The sequence below is a fragment of the Cricetulus griseus genome, chromosome 5 (assembly GCF_003668045.3).
Source record: "Cricetulus griseus strain 17A/GY chromosome 5, alternate assembly CriGri-PICRH-1.0, whole genome shotgun sequence".
Taxonomy (NCBI): Eukaryota; Metazoa; Chordata; class Mammalia; order Rodentia; family Cricetidae; genus Cricetulus; species Cricetulus griseus.
In genome coordinates, this window is record NC_048598.1 from 95,563,674 (window position 1) to 95,571,103 (window position 7,430).

Genomic DNA, 7,430 nt, shown 5'->3' on the forward strand with positions numbered 1-7,430 from the left:
AGCGCCACATGGAACCTTCTCAAAAATTGACCACATAGTTGGCAGCAAAGCAAACCTCCACAGTTACAAAAGTATTGAAATAACCCCCTGTATCTTATCAGACCACCATGCATTAAAGCTAGAATTCAACAGCAATACGAATTGCAGAAAACCTACATTTGCGTGGAAAATGAATAACACCCAATTGCACCATTCCTGGGTTGAGGAAGAAATAAAAAAAGAAATTAAAGATTTCCTAGAATTTAATGAGAATGGAGACACAACATACCCGAACTTATGGGACACCCTGAAAGCAGTGCTAAGAGGGAAGAAGTTCATAGCACTAAGGGCTCACATGAAGAAACTGGAGAAAAGTCACATTAGAGAATTGACAGAACAACTGAAAGCTTTAGAGCAAAACAAAGCAAACACACCAAGGAGGAGGAGACGCCAGGAAATAATCAACCTGAGAGCCGAAATCAACAAAGTAGAAACTAGGAAAACAGTACAAAGAATCAATGAAACAAATAGTTGGTTCTTTGAGAAGATCAATAAGATAGACAAACCTCTAGCCAAACTAACCAAAAGGCAGAGAGAGAGCATGCTAATTAACAAAATCAGAAATGAAAAGGGGGATATAACAACAGACACTGAGGAAATCCAGAGAATCTTCAGGTCATACTTTGAAAACCTGTACTCCACAAAATTGGAAAATCTAAAGGAAATAGACAGCTTTCTGGATAAATATCACTTACCAAAATTAAATCAAGATCAGATAAGCAGTTTAAATCGACTTATAACCCCTAATGAGATAGAAGCAGTCATCAAAAGCCTCCCAACCAAAAAAAAAGCCCAGGGCCAGATGGCTTCACTGCAGAATTCTACCAGAAATTCAAACAAGAGCTAATTCCAGTACTCCTCAAACTGTTCCGCACAATAGAAGCAGATGGGATATTGCAAACTCTTTCTACGAGGCTACAATCACTTTGATACCCAAGCCACACAAAGATATGACTAAGAAAGAGAACTACAGACCAATATCCCTCATGAACATCGATGCTAAAATACTCAATAAAATATTGACCAACCGAATCCAAGAACATATCAGAAAAATCATCCACCATGATCAAGTAGGCTTCATCCCAGGGATGCAAGGATGGTTCAACATACGAAAATCCATCAATGTAATTCACCATATAAACAAAGTGAAAAAGAATAACCACATGATCATCTCACTAGATGCTGAAAAAGCCTTTGACAAAATCTAACATCCCTTCATGATAAAGATCTTCGAGAGAACAAGAATAACAGGAACATATCTAAACATGATAAACGCAATATACACCAAACCAATAGCCAGCATCACAGTAAATGGAGAGAAACTCAAAGTGTTTCCTCTAAAATTAGGAACAAGACAAGACTGTTCACTCTCTCCATATCTCTTCGATATTGTACTTGAAGTTCTGGCTATAGCAATAAGACAAGAACAGGGGATCAAAGGGATACAAATTGGAAAGGATGAAGTAAAACTTTCACTATTTGCAGACGACATGATAGTCTACATAAGTGACCCGAAAAACTCTACCGGGAAACTCCTACAGCTGATAAACACCTTCAGCAAGGTAGCAGGATACAAAATTAACTCAAAAAAATCTGTAGCCCTACTGTATATAGATGATAAACTCAATGAGAAAGAAATCATGGAAACATCACTTTTCACAATATCCACAAGCAACATAAAATATCTTGGTGTAACACTAACCAAAAAAGTGAAAGACCTGTACAATAAGAACTTTGAGACTTTAAAGAAAGAAATTAAAGAAGATACCAGTAAATGGAAAGATCTCCCATGCTCTTGGATAGGTAGAATTAACATAGTAAAAATGGCAATCCTGCCAAAAGCAATCTACAGATTCATTGCAATCCCCATCAAAATCCCAACACAGTTTTTCACAGACATTGAAAGAACAATACTCAACTTTATATGGAAAAATAAAAAGCCCAGGATAGCCAAAACAACTCTTTACAATAAAGGATCTTCTGGAGGCATCACCATCCCTGACTTCAAGCTCTACTATAGAGCCATAGTTCTGAAAACAGCTTGGTATTGGCACAAAAATAGACTGATAGACCAATGGAATCGAATTGAAAACCCTGATATTGACCCACCACCTATGGATACCTTATTTTTGACAAAGGTGCTAAATCTATACAATGGAAAAAAGATAGCATCTTCAACAAATGGTGCTGGTACAATTGGATTCGGACATGCAGAAAATTGCAGATAGATCCAAACCTGTCACCATGCACAAAACTTAAGTGCAAATGGATCAAAGATCTCAGCATAAATCCAACCACACTGAATCTTCTAGAAGAGAAAATGGGAACTACCCTTGAACAAATTGGCACAGGAGACCACTTCCTGAACATTACGCCAGAAGCACAGACATTGAGGTCTGCAATTAATAAATCGGACCTCCTGAAACTGAGAAGCTTCTGCAAGGCAAAGGAAACAGTCAGTAGGATAAAACGACCACCCACAGAATGGGAAAAGATATTCACCGATCCCACATCTGACAGAAGTAACTGATTTCCAAAATATATAAGGAGCTCAAGAAGCTAGCCACCAAAACACCAAACAATGAAATTAAAAAGTGGGGTGAAGATCTAAATAGAGAATTCTCAACAGAGGAATCTGAAATGGCTGAAAGACACTTAAGAAAGTGCTCAAAATCATTGGCCATCAGAGAAGTGCAACTCAAAACAACTCTGAGATACCACCTTACACCTGTCAGAATGGCTAAAATCAAAAATACCAATGACAATCTATGCTGGAGAGGATGTGGAGAAAAAGGAGCACTCCTCCATTGCTGGTGGGAGTGCAAACTTGTAAGACCACTCTGGAAATCAGTATGGTGGTTGCTCAGAAAAATGGGAATCAGTCTATCTCAAGATCCAGCATTCCTCTCTTGGGTATATACCCAAATAGGGCATGTACTTACAACAAGGACATATGTTCAACCATGTTCATAGCAGCATTGTTTGTAATAGCCAGAACCTGGAAGCAACCTAGATGCCTCTCAACTGAAGAATGAAAAGAGAAAATGTGGTACATTTATACAATGGAGTACTACTCAGCAGAAAAATGCAATGGAATCTTGAAATTCGCAGGCAAATGGATGTAACTAGAAGAAACCATCCTGAGTGAGGTAACCCAGTCACAAAAAGACAAACATGGTATGTACTCACTTATATATGAATTTTAGACATAGAGCAAAGGATTACCAGTCTATAATGCTCTTCACCAAAGAAACTAGGTAACATGAAGGACTCTAAGGGATAAATGGTCCCCAGGAATGGAAGTGGCATGTACTCTCGAACTAATTGGGGGCATGAGGGTAGGGGGGCGGGAAGGAGCTGCTACAATAAGAGCAAGAGAAGAGGAGAAGAGGAGAGGAAATGGAGGGGCAGAAACATTGAGTTGGGGCAAGAATAGAGGAAAGAGAGCAGGATGAGAGATACCATATCAGAGGGAGCCACTATAGGTCCAAGAAGAGATCTGGAACCAGGGAGATCTCCAGAGACCTACAAGGATGACACGATCTGTCAATCCAGGCAATGATGGAGAGGATAACCCAAAAGCCTGTGCCCATTAAAAATGAGATTGATTACTTCTCTTTATGCCTTCCTAGAGCCCTCACCCAGTGGCTGAAGGAAGCAGAGACAGACATCCACAGATATACAATGAGCCAAAATTGGGAATTTAGTTGAAGAGAGGGAGGAATGACGATCGAAGGGGTCTGTACCAGGTTGGAGAAACCCACAGGAACATTTGACCTGAACAAGGGAGAGCACATTGACCCCTGATGCTGTCAGGGAGGCCAGTACAAGACTGATCCAGACCCCTGAACTTGGATGTCAATAAGTAGGCCTCTGCACTCCAGGGAGCCTCTGGTGGTGGATTAGTATTTTTCCCTGGTGCAAGAAGGGACTTTGAGAGCCCATCCCACGTGAAGGGTTATAGTCTGGTCCTGGACACATGGGGAAGGGCCCAGGACAAGCATAGGAAGACTTGGTGGATTTTGCAGAGCCCCCGTTGAGGGCCCTACCCTGCCTGGGGAGTGGTGGGTGGATGAGGTGGGGGTAGCTGGGGTGGGGGAGGAGGTTGGGGGTGAGGGGAGGGAGAGGGAGAAGGGACTTGAAAAAAGCTTGTTCCCTAACTAGAACTAATAAAATAAAATAAAAAAAAGAAAAGAAAAAAACTTTCAGTTGTTCTGATTCTCTCATGTGACTATTCTCCAGTTTCTTCATATGAGCACTAAGTGCTATGAACTTTCCTCTTAGCACTGCTTTCAAAGTTTCCCGTAAGTTTTCGTGTGTTGTGTCTATATTCTCACTAAATTCTAGGAAGTCTTTAATTTCTTTTTTTATTTCTTCCTCAACCCAGGAATGGTGCAATTGGGTGTTATTCATTTTCCACGCAAATGTAGGTTTTCTGCAATTCATATTGCTGTTGAATTCTAGCTTTAATGCATGGTGGTCTGATAAGATACAAGGGGTTATTTCAATACTTTTTTAACTGTGGAGGTTTGCTTTGCTGCCAACTATGTGGTTAATTTTTGAGAAGGTTCCATGTGGTGCTGAGAAGAAGGTGTATTTTTTTGTGTTTGGATGGAATGTTCTATAGATATCTGTTCAACCCAGTTGTGTCATGACTTCTGTCAGATCCTTTGTTTCTTTGTTAAGTTTCTGTCTAGTGGTTCTGTCCAATGGTGTAAGGGGGTGTTGAAGTCTCCTACTATAAGTGTGTGTGGTTTTATGTGTGGTTTGAGCTTTAGTAATGTTTCTTTTACAAATGTGGGTGCTTTCGTATTTGGGGCATAGATGTTCAGGATTGAGACTTCATCTTGATGGACTTTTCCTGTGATGAGTATGAAATGCCCTTCTTCATCTCTTTTGATTGATTTTAGTTTGAAGTCTAATTTGTTAGATATTAGGATTGCTACACCAGCTTGTTTCTTGGGCTCATTTGATTGGAAAATCTTTTTCCAACCCTTTACTCTGAGGTATCGCCTGTCTTTGAAGTTGAGGTGTGTTTCTTGTATACAGCAGATGGATGGATTCTGTCTTCATATCCATTCTGTTAGCCTTTATCTCTTTATGGGTTAGTTAAGACCAATGACTTTAATGTCCATTGATTGTTTGTTCTTGTTTGTTTTGGATTTATTGTTGGTGGTGTCATTGTGTGTGTATTTTGCCCTCCTGTTTCTTTTCGTGTTTGGTAGAATTGGATTATCTATTGCTTATGTTTTGTGAGTGTAGTTTTCTTTGTTGGGTTGGAGTTTTCCTTCTAGAACTTTCTAGTGATGGATTTGTGGATATGTATTGTTTAAGTCTGGTTTTGTCATGGAATATCTTTTTTTCCCACATATAGTGATTGAATGTTTTGCTGGTTACAGTAGTCTGGGTTGGCATCCATGCTCCCTTAGTGTTTGTAGGATACCTATCCAGGATCTTCTGGCTTTCAGTGTTTCCATTGAGAAGTCGGGTGTTAGTCTGATAGGTCTGCCTTTATCTGTTACTTTACCTTTTTCCTTTTCTGCTCTTAATATTTTCTCTTCATTCTGTAATTTGGTGTTTTGATTATTATGTGTCCAGGGGACTTTTTGTGGTTCAATGTGTTTGGTGTTTTGTTAGCTTCTTGTACTTTCATAGGCATATCCTTCTGTAGGTTGGGGAAGTTTTCTTCTATGATTTTGTTAAATATGTTTTATATACCTTTGAGCTGTATTTCTTCACCTTCTTCTATACCTATTATTCTTAGTTTCAGTCTTTTCATGGTGTCCCATATTTCCTGGATATTTTGTGTTAGGGATTTGTTGGACTTGAGATTTTCTTTGGTCGATGACTGTGTATCCTGTAGAGAGTCTTCATCAACTGAGATTCTCTCTTCCATCTCTTGAATTCTATTAGTTACACTCACATCTTTACTTCCTGATTATTTATCCAGCCTTTCTATTTCCAGCATCGCCTCATTCTGTGTTTTCTTTATTGTTTCTATTCCAGCTTTCGTGCCCTGAACTGTTTCGAGTGCTTCCTTTACTTGTTTGGTTGTTTTTTCTTGGCTTTCTTTAGATTCTTTAAGAGATTTGATTACTTTTTGAATTCTTTGGTTTGTCTTTTCCTCCATCTGATGTAATTTTTTGCTTGTTTTTTTCTTCTATTTCTTTAAGGGATTTTCTTGTTTCCTCTTTAAAGGACTCTATCATCTTCCTAAGATAATTTTAGAGGTCCATTTCTTCTTCATACTCTGTGTTGGGCTTTTCAGATCTTGCTGGAGTGTAGTCCCAAGATTCTGGTGGTGTCATATTGGTTTTTCTGTTGTTGACTGTGTTCTTACTCTGTCTTCTTCCCATCCTTTCTTCCAGTGAGTGCAGGTGGGCTCTGTCCCTTTCTCAGGTGGCTGGCTGAGGTCTCAGCCTCTGGCAGCAGTGGGATAACAGAGAGTGGTTGGTGGACAAGGGTGCAGTGTGTCTGGACTCTGGGTGGGCCTTCCATTCTGGGCAGGTTCACTCTTGTCCTGGTGGGCTCAGGCAGAATTGAGCAGGGGTTTGATGGGAGAGGCTGGGTAACAGAGCAGTTCCCAGATTCACTTGAGGCCCCGGCACCCGCCACAGGACAGATGGCAGCAAGTAGATAGGGGTGAGGTGTGTCCGGACTCAGGATGGGCCTTCTGGTCTGGGCATGTCCACTCTTGTCCGGATGGGCTCAGACAGAAGCGAGCAGGTGTTGATGGAGGAGGTTGGGGGGCAGGCAGAACAGTGTCCACACTCACCTGGGGCTAGGGCACCCGCCGCAGTCTACTGATTTTTTTGATTTAATTTTGTATCCTGCTACTTTGCTGAAGGTGATTATCGGCTGTAGTAGTTCCCTGGTAGAGTTTTTCAGGTCACTTATGTAGTCTATCATATCATCTGCAAATATTACAGAGAGTTTGATTTTGACTTCTTCCTTTCCAGTTTGTATCCCCTTGATCTCCTTTTCTTGTCTTATTGCTGTAGCTAGAACTTCAAGTACAATATTGAAGAGATATGGAGAGAGTGGACAGCCTTGTCTTGTTCCTGATTTTAGAGGAATCGCTTTGAGTTTCTCTCCATTCAGTTTGATGTTGGCTGTTGGTTTGGTGTATATTGCTTTTATCATGTTTAGATATGTTCCTGTTATTCCTGTTCTCTCCAAGATCATTATCATGAAGGGATGATGGGTTTTGTCAAAGGCCTTTTCATCATCTAGTGAGATGATCATGTGGTTTTTCTTTTTCAGCTTGTTTATATAGTGGATTACATTGATGGATTTTTGAATGCTGAACCATCCTTGCATCCCTGGGATGAAGCCTACTTGATCATGGTGGATGATTTTTCTGATGTGTTCTTGGATTTGATTCACCAATA